The following is a 23,048-nucleotide window of genomic DNA, read 5'->3' on the forward strand; positions in this document are numbered from 1 at the left end:
TGAAGGAACTGGATGACTGAAGACTAGACGGTGAGCAGAGGAGGAGAGAGGGATGAGAGGACAGGAGAGGGAGAGTTTACGCATTTACTGTGAGTTTGTTAATAATTAATGTGTCACAGGCTTGAACGGGGATATATCTATCTCTCCTCTTACCCCCCACCTCCCCTCGCTCTCTCTTTCTCTTCCTCGGCAGATACGCGTGGCCCTCGCTCCCAGGTGCACAGCAGAGGGAGTGAAAACATCTGAGCTGATCCATGAGGGAGCGCAGGACATGCTCTTCTCCTCAGCTCACATCACAAAATGGCCGCCCACTGACGCCCATCTACCCTGAGGCTGGAAACCAGAACCAGACAGGATCGAGTTAGATTCTTATTCTAACAATTAAACACAACAGAATACAAAAATAATCCCTAATCTGTAGTGAAGCGGTGTGTTACAAAACAAAGTAGTGGATCTATATTAGCAATTTATGTTTACAGATATGAAAAAGTGTTAGACCAGTTTGAACTAGCTTAAAATTCCTAAACTCATTTTAGCAAACCTTAGTATGGCATATTTCATTTGGCAAGATGTGTAAACAAGGCTGTGAGGGATAAATGTGCAGCCTGGTCTGAGGTCATATGTAATCTTGACAAGCCATGTTTTCCAAAATATGAAAAGTGTCCACTGGAATTGTTTTGTATTTGTAAGACTTATTTTCAGTGTTTTTTCGGTTTGACACCAAAGTAAACAATGGTACAACACACTGAAAAGAATGTACTTCTATTTTTTAATCGCATCAAATCAAATGTGACCAGAGTTTCAATTTTGAATTATGGTTGCAAAAAGGATGCGATACTGCAATTTGAATCTGAATTTATGGAAGTAGAATTCAAATTATACTTTTACTTCAAATTCAAAAGAAATTCATATAACTAAGAAAGAAAGGTTGAGACAGAATTTAAACGATGGCTCTCAAAGTTGAAAGAACTTAAAATCTTGACGTTTTAGGGTTGTACAGTCTTCACAGTAAACACAGATCTGTCACTTACAGAACTTACAGAAATTTACACTTATTTCATATATACTAATGTGTATTTATTAAATTAACTTTCCATTTAAAGACCAAGGTGTAAAAACACTTGATTTCTCAAAATACATTGTTGAATTTCTTTGAGTTGTAAATCATGTTGTCTGTGGCCAATTAAATTCAAATTCACACTCATGAATTGAAAGTAAGCCAATTCTTAATTTTGCACAACCCTGGCAATAACCTTCAATAGAGTCTGTGTTGATCTTTTAAAGGGTTAGTTCACCCAAAAATGAAAATTCCATCATTAATTACTCACCCTCATGTTGTTCCACACCTGTAAGACCTTCGTTCATCTTTGGAACACAAATGAAGATATTTTTGATAAAATCCGATGGCTCAGTGAGGCCTGCATTGACAGCAAGATAGTTAACACTTTTAATGTGCAGAAAGCTACTAAAGACATATTTAAAACAGTTAATGTGACTACAGTGGTTCAACTTTAATGTTATGAAGCGACAAGAATACTTTTTATGCGGCAAAAAAACAAAATAACGACTTTATTAAACAATATGATGGGCAATTTCAAAACACTGCTTCATGAAGCTTTACGAATCTTTTATTTCGAATCAGCGGTTCGTAGCGTGTATCAAACTGCTAAATTCACATGAACCATTGAAAATTAGAAACACTTATGACGTAACAAAAGCCTCGTTTACTGAAATCATGTGACTTTCACGCTCCAAACCACTGATTCGAAACAAGATTAGTAAAGCTTTGAAGCTTCATGAAGGAGTGTTTTGAAATCGCCCATCACTAGATATTGTTGAATAAAGTCATTATTTTGTTTTGTTTTTTTAAACTTTAGTCACATGAACTGTTTTAAATATATTTTTAGTACATTTCTGGGCATCTGAAAGTGTTAATTATCTTGCTCTCAATGCAGGCCTCACTGAGCCATCGGATTTCATCAAAAATATCTTAATTTTTGTTCCAAAGATGAAGGTCTTAAGGGTGTAGAACGACATGAGAGTGAGTAATTAATGACAGAATTTTCATTTTTGGGTGAACTAACCCTTTAAGCTAGTTGTTCTTGCATTAACCATAATCACACATATACAGTATAATCTAATAATTGCACTCAGGAAATTATAAAGTTGTCCACAGCCGGCAGTATTTTTCTTCTCTCTAGTAATTATGATTTATATTTGGGGTGAGGAAACTGATCCTAGAGCATTATCTATCTATCTATCTATCTATCCATCTATCTATCTGGTGTATATATATATATATATATATATATATATACACACACACACACACACACAGCTTTCTCTGGCCTTACATTCACTCCACCTTTGAGATTGACCAGCCAAAACCAGCAAGAAAAGGCCCACAACATGCCTTATACTGGTAACTAAGGTCACCAGCTGAACCAGCTTAGCTTGTTTATCCAGCATTGATGATCTAATTGATCTAAGATGCATTTTCATAATGGAATCTGTTTATGATCTTGTAAAATGTACTAGGAGAAATTTATGATTAATTTGTTTTTCTAATGTCTTCTGCATATTGAATGCAATCAAAGTAAGCTAGACTTGATAATCTCCTCTCTCTCTCTCTCTCTCTCTCATCACAGAGCCCATCATAGTGCCAGCCGGCTGGCGCTTCAGGGTGCTGGACTACGCAGGCAGCAGGTGACACGGATTTCAATAAAAGGGATTATGGATGTGAGGACTGCAGAGATGGAGAACACACACAGGTAACATACATGCGCACACATCTTTCCCGCATATAATCTATGCGCAATGCTATTTAACAACACCAGCACGCATTATCCCAGTGAATTATGTGTTTGATTTAAACATCGAATTGTGCTTGGAAAAAATATCCCTTAATGAACTGCTGTGTTAACTTTAAGCTACTTAATAATAGTAGTTTACATTAGTTATATGTGCTTTTTGCAAGTCCGACAACTTTTGGAAGTTCGCTACTGGCCCAATTATTGGTGCTGCCCCAACTGTCCTGACAGGTAATGCAAGCGTATCTCCCTATAATTGGAAAGAAAGGGGAAATAGCATTTGGCGATACATGCAAATGTACAAAGAGCATTCTCGACTACTTATATCATGCATAGAAGAAAACATAATGTTTAGCGGTTCGCAGTTTCAAAAAAATTCCTAACAAGATTGTGTGGTACGAGTGCACAAGAGATGAAGATTATGAACATATTTTAATGAAGGCTCAATGGTAGTGGCCACTTCAGTGGTCTGTCTGAGATGTCCAATCCCAAATAATTGTTTGCATTGTCCTTCACCCCATTGCTGCAATACCTGATTGTGTGTGTGCGTGCGTGTGTGTGTGTAGGTGGACAGAAGGCCTTGGCGTGACCTGCCACAGCCTCTGAGGAAGCGAGCTGACATAATGAGGCCGGTAAACAAGCGGCCGTCACCCCGGTCGTGTGGCACATACACACACACACTGACACAGCTCCACTGTCTCACCACTCTTATCCATTGGGGTTCAGTTGTGTATCTCAGCAGGCAGAGGAGAAGAGAGAGACGCACACTTGGAAAGCTCTGCAGCCGTGAAATGTATGCCTCTGTGCACAGACAGCAGTATATAGAGAGAAATACAGAATATCAATGCTCGGATTTGTTTCTAGGATCACCTGCGGTTCATGTAAAAATGTTCCTTTTAACTTGGTCTTCATCTACTCTGCTTTTGGAAGTTGTCTTCAAGCGAGAGTTTATGGGAAAACAAAGACAGTGTGGGGAGATTGTGTCAGGGTGTTTGCCTGGTATCTGGGTCTCTTAAGGACTCGTGATGTCCACAGGGAGAAGGCGTTGAAGAAAACAACAGCTTTGCCTCGGGTCACTTTAAAAGGCAACCTTGTCAGAGACCCACCACCTCCCCAAAAACACATGCCTATACATGCATAGACACGCATAGTTGCAGTGAAATCTTAAAACGGCAGTTCTAGGGAGTAACTATCTAAAAAGTAGCAATGATGCAACTACATTTTTCAGCAATAATCAAACGCACAGTTCTAAAATTTCCCATTTCTGATTCTGATTTTAAAGATTCTGTTTATCCTTATTAAAGGAATCAATTCCTTTCAGTTTCTGTCTGTCTTTTTTTAAGAGAGCCAATTATGCTTTTTTGCATTTTCAACTTTCTTTACAGTGTAATGTTGCTGTTTGAGCATGAAAAAGGTCTGCTTACAAAAAAAATACAATAGATACAAAAACGTTACAAGCACAAAGTCACTCCAAAGGGACTTTCTCTATATCAGTAAGCGTTGTTTCTGAACTCCCTGAAATGCCTCAATTGTAGTCTTGAGTTTTCTTCTGGGAACATACACGTCACAATATCCCTCATTTAAATAAGCTAAGGCATACACCAAAAAAGGGGCAAGGCCTGTATGAGTTGCATTAGTAGCTTGCAGGCTACTAATATATTGGCGAAACAGATTTGGCAAACACTCCAGTGCAAATTTGTGTTTGCGCTCTGGAGAACGTCCAATGTATCCATTTACAATGTGTTTTTTACCGGGCCTGGTAGCATGTTAAAAAACCCACGGTTATGATAAGGGGTGTTTCCAAAACACGTTTGAAGCGGTATAGCCCAATCACAACACACTGGTCCAGGCAACCAATCAGAGCACACTGTGCTTTTAGGAAGGAGGGGCTTCTTAGAGACAGGAATTAAATAGAGGCCCTGTTTACACCTGGTATTAATATGCATTTTGGTTGATTAGATCAAAAGTGGATGACACTAAATACAGGTGTAAACATTGTCTAAAATGTTTTGAGCTTGTCCACTTTCGACCACTTCCAGAGGTAGTCGAAAACGCATTCGACCGGATTGCTTTCGTAGTGTAGATGCTCATGTGGTCGAATGTGTTTGAACCGCCTACTTTCCACCTACTGACTTTATACCTAAACATTATGGGAAGTGCTCTAGGAAAAAAGATCCTCCTTACTTCAATGTTTGCTACTTTCTGTTTGCAACTCATTGGTTACCTGACTGATTTTACAAAAGAGCAGGTCAACTGTACTATTTTAAATTATAAGTGGTTTCAAAGTTTCAAAGTTGGTTCCTCAAAAACTATAAAACACATTCTCAGCCCTACATAAACATCTACTTCATTTTATTGGCAATTCAAAGGGCAAAAACGCAGAAGCACAAAAATGTGGTGGACAGAGGCTGTATATTATCATTTAAGCCACAAATATTGATACAGAAATAGTACTGATAGTACAAACCCGATTCCAAAAAAGTTGGGACATTGTACAAATTGTGAATAAAAACAGAATGCAATGATGTGGAAGTTTCAAATTTCAATATTTTATTCGAATACAACATAGATGACATATCAAATGTTTAAACTGAGAAAATGTATCATTTTAAGGGAAAAATAAGTTGATTTTAAATTTCATGGCATCAACACATCTCAAAAAAGTTGGGACAAGGCCATGTTTACCACTGTGTGGCATCCCCTCTTCTTTTTATAACAGTCTGCAAACGTCTGGGGACTGAGGAGACAAGTTGCTCAAGTTTAGGAATAGGAATGTTGTCCCATTCTTGTCTAATACAGGCTTCTAGTTGCTCAACTGTCTTAGGTCTTCTTTGTCGCATCTTCCTCTTTATGATGCGCCAAATGTTTTCTATGGGTGAAAGATCTGGACTGCAGGCTGGCCATTTCAGTACCCGGATCCTTCTTCTACGCAGCCACGATGTTGTAATTGATGCAGTATGTGGTCTGGCATTGTCATGTTGGAAAATGCAAGGTCTTCCCTGAAAGAGACGACGTCTGGATGGGAGCATATGTTGTTCTAGAACTTGGATATACCTTTCAGCATTGATGGTGCCTTTCCAGATGTGTAAGCTGCCCATGCCACACGCACTCTTGCAACCCCAAACCATCAGAGATTTTAAATGAGCCTTGGCCCAGAGAAAACGCCTGCGCTTCTGGATCATGTTTAGATATGGCATCTTTTTTGACCTATAGAGTTTTAGCCGGCAACGACGAATGGCACGGTGGATTGTGTTCACCGACAATGTTTTCTGGAAGTATTCCTGAGCCCATGTTGTGATTTCCATTACAGTAGCATTCCTGTATGTGATGCAGTGCCGTCTAAGGGCCCGAAGATCACGGGCATCCAGTATGGTTTTCCGGCCTTGACCCTTACGCACAGAGATTGTTCCAGATTCTCTGAACTTTGGATGATATTATGCACTGTGGATGATGATAACTTCAAACTCTTTGCAATTTTTCTCTGAGAAACTCCTTTCTGATATTGCTCCACTATTTTTCGCTGCAGCATTGGGGGAACTGGTGATCCTCTGCCCATCTTGACTTCTGAGAGACACTGCCACTCTGAGAGGCTCTTTTTATACTCAATCATGTTGCCATTTGACCTAATAAGTTGCAAATTGGTCCTCCAGCTGTTCCTTATATGTACATTTAACTTTTCCGGCCTCTTATTGCTACCTGTCCCAACTTTTTTGAAATGTGTAGCTCTCATGAAATCCAAAATGAGCCAATATTTGGCATGACATTTCAAAATGTCTCACTTTCAACATCTGATATGTTATCTATATTCTATTGTGAATAAAATATAAGTTTGAGATTTGTAAATTATTGCAGTCCTTTTTTATTCACAACTTTTTTGGAATCGGGTTTGTATTGCTGGCACCGATTCTCAACAACCTGAAAAAAAAAATATTTCTGAAAGAAAACTATGCAGAATGACATTAAAAACTTTTGAACATAACCTCAGATAGTATTTGACTGATGTCTCATCTCTAATTAAATAATTAACTAAACTAAAGCAACAAAATGGGTGACAGTGAGTCAGAATATTAAAATCATTGTTAATATATTGACATTTGTTCTTGTTTTAAGAATAAATCTAACTAGGTTTATACTTCAAACAAGAAAAATACTAGATAAATTCTAGATAAAAGATGCGTAAGATATATTTTATGTAATTTTGTTTCCCAAGTAAATGTATCTTGTGTAAATGATTTTTTAAAAATATTTTTACTAGAAAAAAATAAAAAGTGATTAAGAAAATTAGATAGTAACCTTTTGCTTTTAAACTTGAAAAAATTTAATTTGAAATTAGAATGAAACCCGATCTTTTCAAAAAAAAAAAAATCTTGGAGCCCGTTCTTAGATTATTTTAAGGAGACAAGCTCTGGCTAAAAATGTTTATTTTTATTTATTTTGCCCCCTTTTTTTTATTTAGATGATTATATGTGTATATGCGTATATTATACTGTGATTGTTTATATGTATGTGAGCATTTACTTTGCTTGTTCATTTTTTTTTTTTTTTTTTTTTTACTCTCACTTGCTTAACTCTATAATATTTTAATGCTTGTACTGTGCCTTGAGATGTTTTTCTTCAATTTAAAAAAAAAAGAAAAAGAAAATTAGATAGTCCATTATAATTTAAATTAAGTATTTATACATCATAAGTGTTATGCTGATATAATGTGCATGCAATGAGATTTTAAGTGGCAATATTAAAATGTATGTATATTTGTTTCTTCATGCTTTAAAACATGCAGTCACGCGCTGATTTAGTAAGCGATGAAATACAAACGCAGTGGTCAGAGGAGACTTATTTGAGATGCATGTTAATTCCAGGTAAAAAGCAAGGTCTCTGTCAACTGATCACTTGTGATCGGATCACCTGAGAATGTTAAGATGAATGGAAATACTAACAAATAGCTTCCTCCAGGTATGTCACAACTCTTTGGGTGTAGCTATCAGTCTGCACAAGCCTAAAATTTATCTCACGCCTGGACATATAAAGGGTGATCTGGGGTGACTGCTAGTGGAACTTTGAGAGTTAGGACAGGGGGGATTATATACACTATTCCAAAACTTTTTGTTTTAAGCTTTAAGAAGCGGTCATGGGAATTGGCTCAGACACCCTGGCAAATCAGCTGTCTTAAAGACATTTCTAATCCAGCTCAGATGAAACTCTCTCCTGTTACACCATTTCACGTTTTCACCTCGACTTCACCAGTAACAGAGTATAATGGAACTGGTGGAGATTGGATCAGGTTTTCCACATTGGGCTTTTAACCAGAAAAGCGACTGCGGAAAGGAAAATAGAGAAATGAGAGAGAGGGAGAGAGGAAGAGAGGCAGAATGGCGGCTCGGCCGGGCATAATTGGCAGTCTTTGTAGAGTGGGGCCCTTGATTTAATAGGCACGGCTGGTGACTGAGGCAGTGGAGTGCGAACGGTGCGGAAATGTGCTGGAGCCTGGAGCCCTCCGGCCCAACAATACCAACCCACCCCCTCTCGTTCCCTGTCTCTGAGGACGACTAACTCAGAGCTTGCCTGCCCCGCACACACAGACACACGCACGTTCACCTCAAAGCATAAGAATTTACAAACTACATCAAACATATGATTATTCAGTATATTCTAGTGCACACAAACACATTACTCACACACTGCAGTAACTGCACATTACATCAGAGTGTTGGACACAGGTAATGCTACATATGACGCTACATGTACATACACACTCACACAGACAGCAAAATGTAGATCACTGACATCACACATCAGATACAAGATAGATAGATAGATAGATAGATAGATAGTTAGATAGAAATTGGCAGTCTGAACATCTGGCTCCAGTGCATTGCAGCTATGTTGTGTGACCAATCTCAGCTAACACGCTCTAGTTTCAGGGACGGATCACAGTGTCAAATTTCAAGCGACGCCCAGCCTTGAAAATCAGAACCGACGCTCAGATTCTTTGAACAGATCTATACATGGATGTTTAGCTGTGAACGTCAATGCGAATGTGTGTGTGTATCACATCATCAACGTTCCTCATCCTGGGCTCTCTTTGAGAGGGTGGGTCTGGGCGGCAGGTCTGTGATTAGTTCAGGCCAGGGGAGCGCTGGTATTGATTGGCAGGCTGGAGACACTGGGCTGCCTTCCACGCCGCTCTAATGAGAAGCCCTGACCTCCTCCAGTCAGCAAGGTCGCCAAACCCTACTGTAATTGCACTCTCTCTAATGGCGTCAGTCACGCATCCGCTCCAGCCTCGGTAATGACAATTACCATAATGCTGCTCCGCTCGCTAGGAGCCTCTCCATCACGCCGCTAGCTTCGGAGGGAAAGCGAGATCTGGAACATTGACGCGCAAGACGAGGACACTTAGGTCTCTTTATGTGTTTCAAATAGCCTGTGCATGTGTGTATTTGTGTGTCAGAAAGATAAAGAAGAGGGTGTTGTAACCTCAGACACAAAATGGCCACAGATCCAATATGTCAATGAAGTGTGATATTTACAGATCAATCAGCATTTTGGTCAGTTGCTAGCATGCTAATGCAAACACCTGCCCTCACATCACAGTGACCTTTCACACCTTGAGAATAAAATACACTATGTCCTCTTTGCAAAGATTGATGGGATTCTGTTGTCTCCGCCAGGAGACAGTAAGATTACTTGCTTTAACTATCTGCACCCCCTGTTGAAATAACCAGCATATGCTGGTTAGGTATGTTTTGAAGCATGGCAGCTGGTTTGAGCTGGTCCTTAGTTGGTCCTTAGCTGGTCTTGAGCTGGTTTAAGCTGGTCCTAAGCAACTAGCTCCAGCTCAGGACCAGCTTAAACCAGCTCATGACCAACTAAGGACCAGCATAAACCAGCTCAAATCAGCTGCCATGCTTCAAAACATACCTAACTAGCATATGTTGTTTTTTTTTCAACATGGCCAGCAAGGTAAACCAGGTTTACCAGCCAGGTTTTGCTAGAAAACAGCCAACTAAAGCAGTACCTGCCACCCTAGACATTCATGCTAGTCCGACCTGGTGCATTCAGTTGTGAAACTTGCAAAAACTATCCAAGATATATTTATACGTTCTCCATCCATGCATTTTATTTACCTTCATTGCAATCAATAATTCACTGTCTGACTCCCATGTAACATAAACACACGCCCTAACCATTGATCCATGTGGCCCACAACAACATAGCTATGAAATATAAGCCAACGGTGAAAGCAGACTCTCAGGTTTGTGGTGGAGCAGAACTTTGGCCTGGACGCAGATGTGTGGAAAGGTGAAGGAGAGTAGAAACAGATGAGAGATAAGATCTTGGGAATATATCAATTCTATGTACCCTTAACAGTACTTACACAATCCCTCCCTCTCTCACACATACACACACACACAATCCCAAGGGAGTTAAGTTAGAGTTTGTGTTGTGATGCAAGAGGATTCAGGCAGCAGTCAATGCTTTCAAAGCTTTTAAAGAGTGTTTGGCGAGAGAGAGAGAGAGAGAGAGAGAGAGAGAGATGGTAGAAAGGAGCGAATCAAGCTTCGGACGTCACAGATTTACTGCCACATCTCTAATTTCAGGCCGCCGACGTATTTAAGTGAGACGCTCATAAAGTAAAAACTAGTTTGTAAGAAAGAGGGCTGGATGCTAGCTAAATCAGCACGGGCACAAAGAGGCAGGCGTCTGAGAGCTATTGACCCCACATCGATCCGCAGACTGTGCGCTGCTATTGACCAAACAGGGGAGAGACCAGGGGAGCCAGAACATGCCGCACCCAACCAGAATGAAATAAAAAACAACCTCGCATACCTCATGCTAACCTTGTACACGTGTGCTATAGAGGCTTTTCCTTTGTATGCAATGGGTTGCGTCCTTAGTCTTATTGGTTGGCGCTCAGCACCCAATTTCTCTCTCGCTTTCTGTTTTGGCTGAATGAGAGCATTTCCTTCCTGCTATCCTCCACTGATGCAGGTGACAGGAGCCCAGAGACCTGGCAGGACACGTACATACACACACGCTTGCACACACGCAGGCCAGATGGTCCCAGACCCCGGTGACTGTCAAGGTGGGCCACAACCCAAAGCGTACAACCTCCCCATTCCCATCTCCCCTGCTTCTAGGTCTCTTTTCCCTCTTCTCTTCTTGTCTCCTCTTCTCTTCTTCCATGCTATACCTTACAGTCACAGGTGAGTCACGCGGTTGCCAAACTCTGTGTAAATGTCAATGGGTATTCACGGGGCGTCCTGATATAGAAAACCCCTGATGTTCTCTCTGTCCTCGGCACTGCTTGATTCAAATCATTCTGGAAAGAAATCAAGTCGATTTTGTGCTTCCACCTCGCTCGAACACGCTGCTGCGTCAGTCACGTGGCTCTCGGAAATCAGCATCGGAAGGGTTCGTTTGTCGCCTGTGACAACAGGTGTGGAGTCGCAATCCCTGGGGGAACGGAAAGGATGTCAGATTGGTAATTGGCGAGCGGGGCGTTACGGGGAACTGCGGCAGCCGTCTGCGTTGTGGGGGGAGAGTCCTCTGTAGATGCCTGAGAGGCAGAGAGAGAACGGACAAGGGAACGAGGCAACTAGGGAGGTGAGGGCTGCGAGCGGAAAGACGGAAAGAAACAGAGGGAGGGGTGCAGATAGTAAGAGCAAGAGGGGTGGGGGTCATTAAACTGGAAACCAGGAACCACACGGGAGGTAGAATTTTAAATGATTCCCCCACAGCAATACCAGCCTAGCGGTAGGGCCATCTTGCTCGCCCTCTCTCTCTCTCCCATCTCTCGTTCTCTCGGAGATGCAATTAATTTGGATGGAGGCTGCCAAGAGCGGAGAGATAGAGCGTTGAGGGGTGCGCCCTCTCGCACTCTGCCTGCCTGCGGTCTCACTCTTGCAGTAGAGCACTTTTTTCCCTTCCATTACGGCTACCCACTGTCCGTCTGCTTGCGCACGGCCTCCAATCCGACAACACCATCCCAGCATCCCAACAGCTGCCGAGCTGCACCCGGCAACCTAGCACTTATTTCGGAAAACAGGAAATGCATGTTCGAGACAGGCTGCTGTTGTTTGTTTGTTTGTTTTTAATTGCGCTGCTCACACTTTGCCGTCCTAAGAGACCTCCTAGCTTCACATTCAGTATGAGTCATAAGTGCGTCTCGCTCCAAAGGCCGTGGTGGAAAGAACTGAAGGCAAGGAAAGGTGAGAAAGAAAGAAAGAAAGAAAGAGTGAGTGAGTGAGGAAGAAGAGAGAGAAGTGTCATGGTACACAAAGCACGTAGCATGTAAAAAGCAGGAGGGACTAGCGCTCAGGGCCAGAGCGTGCGTCGATACGAGGGAAATTGATCGTAATCAACAGCGCCTGCAGAGCGAGCGGCTGCCCGTCGAAACTCTTCCCCCCTCTCCTCTCTTCTGCTCTCCACTATTTCTGCACCCTGCACCTACCTCTCCGCTCATCCCCTGCAAGTCCCTCCTGGAGCTTTCAAAGTCTATGTAAACAACACAGAACACATGCATGTGTGTTTATTATGTTTGTTATGTTAGTTGGTTATAAATGCCCACGGTAAATTGCAATAAAGGTTGCTTGTCATTAAAAGGCGGCATGTTCTTTTCTCATGCTGCATTCATTTATTAGAATTCATTATGCAAAGTTTTAATTTATTAAGTATTATTAATTAAATTTAGGATTTCCACTCTTCAAATTACTATTTGCATATGCATGTATTCTTACATACATTTTAGAAAAAAATAAACCATAATGGTCATTCCAAGGCAATGAGCGTTAAATCTGTGACATCATTTCCTATTATGCCTTTAGTTTGCACAGTTGGTGGCGAGCAGCTGAGGCATCTGGCTCAAACCGTGGCCGTGAATTTTGAAATTGTTTTGTGCGTTAAAAACATAAGTTGCAAACAAATTGCAACATAACGACTATAACAGTTGTCCACTTAATTACACTTCATTTATCAAGCATATAAACTCACATCCTTGTTGTGTACATAGAAAGCAGGAGATAGTGTTAACCATGTGCTATTTTTCGAGTATGTATTAAAATTAATAAAAGAAGAAATGTAAAAATAACATTAAAAACAAGTTTTCGGCCACCTTTGGGGAACAATGGCTGTGTACAAAAGCTGAAAAAGGCTGCCTCCACACCACAGGCAATAGCCTATATGAAGGAAGGAAGGCAACAAGGGACGTGTGACTCTGTGTCACATCCTGTCTACCGAGATAGCTTCATCTGATCGTTTTTGAAGGCAGCATAGATGTATCCTTCATTGCCCTATGATATCCCACAATCATGTGCATTTGATTTTGTGATAGCTGAGCTAAAAAATAAAAAAGAAGCCTTAGAAGCATGTCCAAGATCAGTTTTGTGAGGTAGCCTATACTTTAATGTGTAAAGTTGCCTGCAAAGTCATTGCCTGATAGGACTGCGAAAAAGCTGCCTAGCTTTCGGACACAGCCAATGTCACACTAGATATTGACAGTCATGACTCCTGCCCACTGAGTTGGCCTACAAATTTACGTCATGACCAAACACCTCCATAGGGTAAATACTGACCTCAATTTGACTTTAACAGATGGTTTTAAACTCATTTTAAAGGGTTAGTTCACCCAAAAATGAAAATTCTGTCATTAATTACTCACCCTCATGTCGCTCCACACCCGTTCATCTCCGGAACACAAATTAAGATATTTTTGATCAAATCTGATGGCTCAGTGAGGCCTGCATTGAAAGCAAGTTAATTTACACTTTCGAATGCCCAGAAAGGTACTAAAGTTATATTTAAAACAGTTCATGTGAGTACAGTGGTTCAACCTTAAAGGTGCTCTAAGTGATCCTGGGTGGAGTAACTTCCTGTTGACATTCGAAGTGTTGTCAAACAAAACAGAGGCTAGCTAGACCCTCCCTCCTCCTCCTCCTCCCCCTCCCCTCCGTGCTTCCTGAAACAGTCATGAACGCACATTTAAAATCATTCTTGTCGGTTATTGGCTGGAGCATGTTTATTATGATTCGCGGTCCAGGCTGCACCAGTTTGTTTTTATTGCCGTTTTTGGAGCTTGTGGCGACTACAGAGACCGCATTTTTTTACAGTGTGTTCAGGGGACAGGCAGCTAGCGGATAGTGAGGAGATGTTTGCTGTATGTGACAAAAAATGTTTTGGCCTAAAAATGCGTGACATCACTTAGAGCACCTTTAATGAAGCGACAAGAATACTTTTTGTGCACCAAAAAAACAACAAAATAACGACTTTATTTAACAATATCTAGTGATGGCCGATTTCAAAACACTTCTTCATCAAGCTTTACGAATCTTTTGTTTCGAATCAGTGGTTCCGAGTGGCAAAGTCACGTGATTTCAGTAAACGAGGCTTCGTTACATCATAAGTGTTTCGAAATTTCAATGGTTCACGTGACTTTGGCACAGTCTTGCCAAGTCCACGGTTTTCCTGCGGAATTGGGCTACTTTTATACTGTTGCCACGGGTTGTTTTTCGTGTCCGCGGGTTGAATTGACCCAAAATAACCTGATATTTAGTCTCTGGAATGCAAATTTTACCTGTGGAGTCCCACCAAATACGCAAATTTTACTCCCCAGACAGTGATTTTTTTTTACTGTAGGACCCCCTTGAAATGCGACTGGGCTAGTTTTGAGGAGCAACTGGGCGGGTTTTGTTGTGAAAACCTGGCAACCCTGCTTTGGCCGTTTGATATGTGCTCACTAGTCACATAAATTGTTTTAAATAAAACTTTAGTACCTTTCTGAGCGTTTGAAAGTATAAATTAACTTGCTTTCAATGCAGGCCTCACTGAGCCATCAGATTTAATCAAATATGTCTTAATTTTTGCTCTGAAGATGAACGAAGGTCTTACGGTTGTGGAACGACAAGAGGGTGAGTAAGGCTATTTAATGACAGAATTTTAATTTTTGGGCGAACTAACCCTTTAAAATATTTTTATGTTCTAATCTTGTTGATTGGAGCGTAAAAAAACAAAACATTTCACTCCTTTAAATGTATCCCAGCTGACAACTACTCATGTAGGCTATATGTGGAGAGTTACCGACGGAGAGAAGAGAGAGAGAGAGCAAAATAAAGAAAGAAGCTGCGGTATTATAAAAGGTGAAGGTCCAAGGCTTTTACGCTTCCGCTTGCTCACTCTCTCGCTCCCTCTTCCTCTTCCTCCACACACCATGGTATAATTTCTCATTTGAAGACGCTGGCATACCTGGCTGTGTGGCTGTGCTGTTAAAAGCACCGGCCCAATTATAGCATAACACCTAGCCTTACGGTTTCCATGGCTGCGCGATGTATCTGTCCCGCGGGACGCGGCGTGGAGGAACGAGCGTCTTATCAACCATCACCCTGGTAATAACACTCCCCCGAGCCTCCGCGCCTCAGCCAGGCCTTAACGAGAAGCCAGGGTGAAATCTCTCCTCCGCTTCAGCTCCAGCCATTGATTTGAGCTTAATCTGTTTCTGCGGGTGTGCTTGCGTGCGCGTGTGTGCGTTTGTGTGTACTGGTGTGTGATTGTGTGAGTGTGTTGGGGGGGTTGATGGTGGGAGAGTGTGAGCGCGTGAGAGGTACCATTTATTTAACTGAGAATCTCAAGTTGCATTTATCCGAGATTCTGTTAATGCGAGCTCTACGCTTGAGAAAAAAAAAAAAAAAAAAACAGAGTTGGAAAGTGACAGGGAAAGAGAGAGGTTTCATTTTTTTCTGCTTTATCTGATATTGAAATTAAAAAAAACATACTGACATGTTCTGGTATGAGTGCTTCTACAAAGTTAATTAGTGAGTAATAGAGATGACTTACTGATTTCCAGAACCATTTTGTCTGCTTTTTGGGACAAGTCAACAATTATCACACTACAATACAATGAAAATTTAATATACAAAAAGTCTTATTATTGGTAAAATATGAATAAAAAAATGATTTCAGTTATTTAAATGATTTTTATTTGACTTTGCTTGACAGCTCCTGGTCGTTGTTTGGAGAACAGCAGTGCATCTTTTCCATACAGCAATGGAAACGCTATGGAAGAAAGAAAGACATGCCGGTTTGTAATGACATGAAGGTGAGTAAACGATAACAGAATTTTAATTCATGGGTGAACTATCCCTTTAAAATAATAGTAGATGAGTTGTCATGCAACGTTCTTCACTACAAGCTTCGTTTTCATCATGCTAGTATTCCCTACAGAGCAGTAGGTGGGTAGAAATGTGTCAATCATATTTTATTGAAAGTTCATATACTAGCCCATATAGTATGTACACATATATCTACCATATGCACCCTAGGCAATACATGTCTCATGCATGTACTGTAATAAAACAATGCCTACCTGTCATTGTTTACGAGACAGGTACCTGTCTAAGGGGACGTGTGTCAGCAACATATTCTGGTGCCGTGTTTTAAGGAGAAACTCACCAATTTATGAAACAGCTGGCAGATATTGTGTGTTATGGTTTGGAGCTGTATTGTTATGTACAGTTGGGTCGGTTAAGGTGGAGATCTCCACAGCGATGGTGACGTGCCTTCCTCCACTGCAGCAGCTCATTGGGTTTGCTCATTCACGCCTCACCGTGAGCCACAGGCCCAGGCCTTCAGGCGTTTTGCCTCCCACAGAGCTGGAGCTTCTCTTCCTCTCACTCTTCCACACCCCGAGGAGAAAAGCCGGATAAGGTCGCTGCTGAGATCCGCACCTTAATTTGGTTACAAAGTAACGAGTAAATGTTCAATATAAAAATCACAGTGGTCAGTTTCTTTTGTGTTGGCTTTAAGTTTTTGGATAATTTTTGGGTTAATAAAGGAGCTCTTGTTTTAAACTCTTTTCATTCATAAAATATATATATATATATATATCTTTCAAAATGTCATTTTGCTTCTCAAAGAAATTTAGTTTTGAATTATAAATGATTAGAAATTTGTACAGTAAAAATACTGAGTAAGAAAATTGTTTCAATTATTCATTCATAAATATTACGTTTTGGGAATTGCACCTCATGATATGTTACATAATACTGAATTTGCAGACAAAAGATTCACATAATAATACTTGTAATCTGTTTTGTTTCTTTTTAAAGTGTTAGTTCACTCAAAACTCGAAACAAAATTTGTCATTAATTCCTCACCCTCATGTCGTTCTAAACCTGTAAGACTTTCGTTCATCTTCGAACACAAATTAAGATATTTTTGATGAAATCTAAGAGGTATATGACTTGTCGTTAGACAACAATATAATCAACACTTTCAAGGTCCAGAAAAGTACTAAAGACATCGTTAAAACGGTCGACGTGATTTTATTTTAGAATACATTTTGTGCGCAAAAACAAAACAAAAATAACGACTTTATTCAACAATCTCTTCTCTTCTCTGTAATTATCCTCACGCAGTTTCTGCATGCGTGTGATGCTGACGCAGGAATAAAGTCGTTATTTTTTTTTTTTTTTTTATGCTCAAAAAGTATTCTTGTCACTTCATAACATTAAGGTTGAACCACTGTAGTCACATCGACTGTTTTAACAATGTCTATAGTACCTTTCCGGACCTTGAAAGTGTTCACGAGTCATATACCTCTCGGATTTCATCAAAAACATCTTAATTTGTGTTCTGAAGATGAACGAAGGTCTTGCGGGTGTAGAACGACATGAGGGTGAGTAATTAATGACAGAATTTGGGTGAACTAACCCTTTATCTATTAAAAAGACTATTAAAACTTAAAAAATTCATTTATTATATTAGGACAGTTATATCAAACCCTGACATTTTACTGCCCCTGTTTTATACCCCCACATTTGGTTCAGTTAAGTGAATATACTTTCTTTTATCCCAGATTAATATGCAGAGATAAGTAAACCATTGTAGGCTTATTTCGTCCTTTGGTGCTGTTAGTGATGCAACAACTTTAACATTTGAGATAAAATCTTAGATATAGCACCTTCCGAAGTGTTAGAAAATGGTGTGTACATGAAATGATCCAATTTACATTAGTGATCTTGGAATCAATTACCGATTATGCATTAGGCTTTGATATTCTGCCCGTTCTTGTTTGCCTGTATGTAGCGCTGAACGTCTCCAGCAAAGCGGTCCAGCAGGGTTATTGGGCTCTGCTGGCTGTCGCTGTTGTCTTGGCTCAGGCCGACGCGAAGAAGCAAGCGTGGGGCTGGGGGAAGGGCACACGCGTGTTGGCCGTGAGGGTGAGCAGATCAGTGCGTTGCATGTCTGTGTAGCGGTGATAAGATTCTAGGATTCTCCCACTGTGACAGGTCTGCTCGGCATCCTGACCTTCCACTCCACAGCAGCGTGATTAACCCTATACCTCACCGTCCACCAAAATGACCAGTACTAGTTTACCCACCACAACCTCGCTGACATATCATGAATGCCCACAATATGTTTGAAGAACCTTCTCAAAAGCCTCCAACCTTGCTAAAGTATCTACAGCTTCATGAGGAACCATATACTCACCTTTAGCTCTATACTCCTACATGCACACCACTGCAACGTCTAATGCTAACCTACTCTTCTACTGATCGCAACCCAACTATGAAACAAACAAATGGATGAAATTGCAAGGTTCCATATGGCGACTGTAGGACAGGAATTCCACCTATCACTTACAAGAGCAAATCACTTAAAGGTGCCCTCGAATGAAAAATTGAATTTATCTTGGCATAGTTAAATAACAAGAGTTCAGTACATGGAAATGACATACAGTGAGTCTCAAACTCCATTGTTTCCTCCTTCTTATATAAATCTCATTTGTTTAAAAGACCTCAGAAGAACAGGCGAATCTCAACATAACACGGACTGTTACGTAACAGTCGGGGTGTACGCCCCCAATATTTGCATATGCCAGCCCATGTTCCCAACATTATGAAAGGCATTAGACAAGGGCAGCCAGTATTAACGTCTGGATGTGCACAGCCGAATCATCAGACTAGGTAAGCAAGCAAGGACAATAGCGAAAAATGGCAGATGGAGCAATAATAACTGACATGATCCATGATATCATGATATTTTTAGTGATATTTGTAAATTGTCTATCTAAATGTTTCATTAGCATGTTGCTAATGTACTGTTAAATGTGGTTAAAGTTACCATCGTTTCTTACTGTATTCACAGAGACAAGAGCGTTGCTATTTTCATTTATAAACACTTGCAGTCAGTATAATTCATAAACACAACTTCATTCTTTGTAAATCTCTCCAACAGTGTAGCATTAGCCGTTAGCCACGGAGCACAGCCTCAAATCAGAATCAAATGTAAACAATATAACAGTATACTATACTCACATAATCCGACGCATGCATGCCGCATGCATGACGAACATCTTGTAAAGATCAATTTGAGGGTTATATTAGCTGTGTAAACTTTGTTTAGGCACTGTTTAAGGCAAGCACGAGCTCCGGGGGCAGAGAGCACAAGATTTAAAGGGGCCGCACAGCATAAATCGGCTCATATTTCATTATGCCCCAAAATAGGCAGTTAAAAAAATTAATTAAAAAAAATCTATGGGGTATTTTGAGCTGAAACTTCACAGACACATTCAGGGGACACCTTAGGCTTATATTGCATCTTGTAAAAAAAACGTTCGATGGCACCTTTAAAGGGTTAGTTCACCCAATAATGACAATTCTGTCATCATGTACTCACCCATATGTCGTTCCAAACCTGTAAGACTTTCATTCATCTTCGAAACACAAATGAAGATATTTTTAAAAAATCGGAGAGCTTTCTGTCCCTCCGTTGACAGCTATGCAGCTACCACTGTCGCTTCAAAAAATTCATAAAGGGATTGTAAAACCATATGAATTGAGTGGTTTAGTCCAAATTTTCAAATTTTCTGATTGATTTATATGTTGAACAGATTGAATTTAGGCTTTATTCACATATAAACATTGATCAGCGAACATAAACAGAGGCTCAGCCGTACTTGCATGATGTATGAGAACAAACCTCATTGTTTCTAACAGAAGCTTAAATGTGCTGCGTAACACGTGAGAATGATCCTCATTGGTTCTCGCATGTCAAGCAAGCATGCTTGAGCTTCCTCAGTGTACTTGAGAATCCTTCATCTCAAAAATCAGCAACAAAATCTGACATGAACCATCCCCTAAATGTTGTTTCTGATGCTCAAATAGTGTTAAAAAGCTTATTTAAAAATCTTGTTTATTTATTAAAGCTGAAAATAAGCAGTTTTTGAGATTTCAGGATTCCCCCATTCAAGTAGATAGGACTTGGTTTAGGATGTAGCTGCCCAGAGGCATTGCAAATATGGCTGCCGAGTTAACAGACTTTCCTTGAAAGGGACTTTGATACTCAAAACTGCAAAACCAGCTAAGACCAGCTTTTTTAGCAGGATACATCATTACACAAGCAAAAACATGCTTCTCCATTGACAGCTGTTCAAAAGTAGCCATGTATTCTGACTTTTTTTTTGGAGGGATATTAAAATTGTAACATGAAATGTGCTGAGATTGATCATTCAACATGGCTTAATAGCAACATGGTTCATAGTTTGTGTAACGAGTATGTATAAAACATGACCTTGAATGTACTGTACCATACAAAGCATCTGTTCAATGCATAAATGTCAACTGCCATTGAAATGAATGGGAATGCTAACGGATGCTAACAGCTAGCTTTCTCCAGATACAGTACATTAAACCTGGTCCTAACTAACCTCGTATGAACAGTGTTGCAGATTCAAACATTATATCTCTTCAAAGTCAGGTTGTAATGAAAGTAGAGACCATTTTTTTCTTCTCTGTTGTGACGTAGCCTACATCCACATGGGTTGTTGATTGGATGGAGCCAGATCTAAATAGAGTGCAACAGAAGCACCGCGAATGACCTAATAGAGTCGGTAAAAGTCTTGCTATGCTGTCAAAATACTTAAATATTTGTATATAGGCTACATGCATGTTTTGCAATAAAATATATTGTTTCAGTATAATCAATGAATAGTTTTGTATATCATTTTTAGTTCAATTATTTCTTTTAATTTCAATTATTAGTGCACAGTCTTGCACCCTTGTCTTTTTGTCAGATTTTCTTTGCTTCAAATAAAAGTTTGTAATGTTATAATTCACCTCGTAGTTGGTTGGTTTGGTTCATGGCTTATAACACTTTGACGAAGTCACTTTTTCTGCATCTATAAGAAGTGTTATACCTAAAGAAATTAGTAACTTTACTAGCAACATGTCAGTGTTGTTGGAATGCAATGCGGATAACGCTTTTCCCCCCGTAAAGTCTGATATCATGTGCTCAGTTTTAGACAGAAAAATATGTCTATTCAGCACACGTAGATATACATTCTGTTTTGTTTTTTGTGTGCCTGTAGATATATTGGCTGAAAACTATGTTCTCTCACGGGCATATATATTCACACTGACCAAAAGACAAAAAATATTGTTTCTTCACACACACACACACACAGAGTGCATTCACTAACAGGCACAACCACACTACCACCCCTCTCTTGCTCTCTTTATCTACACCCCCCCCCACCCATACACACCTCTCTCTCTTTCTCTCTCTCTCTTTTTCTCTCTCCCTCTGTGATGGCAGGACGGGCAGTGAGCTGTGCGGCTGGGAAGAGGCGAGGACGCCGCGGCGCACATTAATAATGCAGAGCCTCAGCTTCCTCCCAGCGCCGCGGCCATGGCACTGGCCCATCGCTGTCACCAGGGGGGAGCTGGGAACATTCTCTCTCTCTTTCGAGCTCTACTTCTTTCAGTCTCTCTCACATAAACACACGCAGACATACACACTTTTACACAAACCCCACCAAACTGGGCCTCCACCCGAGACTGTGGCTCATTACAGATCCTGCTCTGATGACTGCACCACAGACCTGGGCTCATTACGGCACTGAGGACTCTATCCAGCTCTCCAGGCCTGCAGCTGGTACCTTCACCTCGCTCATACAGCACTGCGCTTTACACTTGTGTTCGCACAAACCGCATACTTTTACTTCCACCTGTCGTATTTAGTCGTAAATGTTCACTATTTTGTTTTATTAGTTCATATTTGTGGTAGGCCAAAGGTGTTTGTTGTGTGCAGGGGTGTAATGATGATTGCAATTTCTGCATTTATTCAGAGTTAATCATTACTTTTCAAAGTCTCATTACTCAGTGTGTCCCATGGGCATCGCTTGACCCTATTTAGGGGGGCTTCGGTCTGCCGTCTTTCATCTCAGCCCCCCCTTAAATTCGGCAATTAACTCGGCTGCTGCAGAAGCTATTTGAGGATATTTCACTCCCCTTACTAGTCGTTAAAAAGTTTGTAACATTAAGTATTATACATCCCTTTAGTCAGAGGTGGTCCTGGACATAGGCAATATATCGAGCGCTAATGTGGTATCTCATCTGAACACTCTTCATTCCAGTGAAATAATTAAAATATTAAATAATTGAAAAATTTTTGCTTAAGGAAAGAAATAGTTTTAGAACGCTTTTTCAAATTGTTCCTACACCCATAATAATCAAGCATAGCGTTAGTTGTGGCAGGTCACGCTCACATCAGCTGACTCTCAGCTGATCCACGTCCACCTTTTGGAATGCGCCGCCTATCACCGAATCCATATACAGTATGGATTCGGTGGTCCATCAGTATTATTAACAGAAAATTAAAGGGTTAGTTCACCCAAAAATGAAAATTCTGTCATTAATTACTCACCCTCATGTCGTTCCACACCCGTAAGACCTTCGTTCATCTTTGGAACACAAATTAAGATATTTTTGATGAAAATCCAATGGCTCAGTGAGGACTCTGTTGCCAGCAAGATAATTAACACTTCCAGAAAGTCATATTTAAAACTACAGTGGTTCTACCTTAATATTATAAAGTGACGAGAATACTTTTTGTGCGCAAAAAAAAACTTTTTCCAACAATATCTAGTGATGGGCGATTTCAAAACACTGTTTGATGAAGCTTCGAAGCTTTATGAATCTTTTGTTTCGAATTAGTGGTTCGGAGCGTGTATCAAAATGACAAAGTCACATGATTTCAGTAAAAAAGGCTTCGTCATAAGTGTTTCAAAACGTTTTGAAATTTCAGTGGTTCACGTGATTTTGGCAGTTTGATTCACGCTCCGAACCAACGATTCGAAACAAAAGATTCGTAAAGCTTCATGAAGCAGTGTTTTGAAATCGCCCATCACTAGATATTCTTGAATGAAGTTGTTATTTAGTTTTTTTGGTGCACAAAAAGTATTCT

At 40.4% G+C, this 23,048-nt stretch overlaps 1 protein-coding gene and 1 long non-coding RNA gene across 2 annotated transcripts in view; one reads left to right on the plus strand and one right to left on the minus strand.

The window, feature by feature from the left end:
• Nucleotides 1–23,048, minus strand: part of LOC125252666 (serine/threonine-protein kinase pim-2-like) — a 681,247-nt gene that overhangs the window by 216,050 nt on the left and 442,149 nt on the right. The window lies entirely within an intron of this gene.
• Nucleotides 14,925–16,567, plus strand: LOC125252679. The gene is made up of 3 exons (XR_007181254.1): nucleotides 14,925–15,190; nucleotides 15,801–15,900; nucleotides 16,189–16,567. It is a non-coding gene; the product is annotated as an uncharacterized LOC125252679 (long non-coding RNA).

The sequence above is a fragment of the Megalobrama amblycephala genome, linkage group LG18, assembly GCF_018812025.1.
Source record: "Megalobrama amblycephala isolate DHTTF-2021 linkage group LG18, ASM1881202v1, whole genome shotgun sequence".
Taxonomy (NCBI): domain Eukaryota; kingdom Metazoa; phylum Chordata; class Actinopteri; order Cypriniformes; family Xenocyprididae; genus Megalobrama; species Megalobrama amblycephala.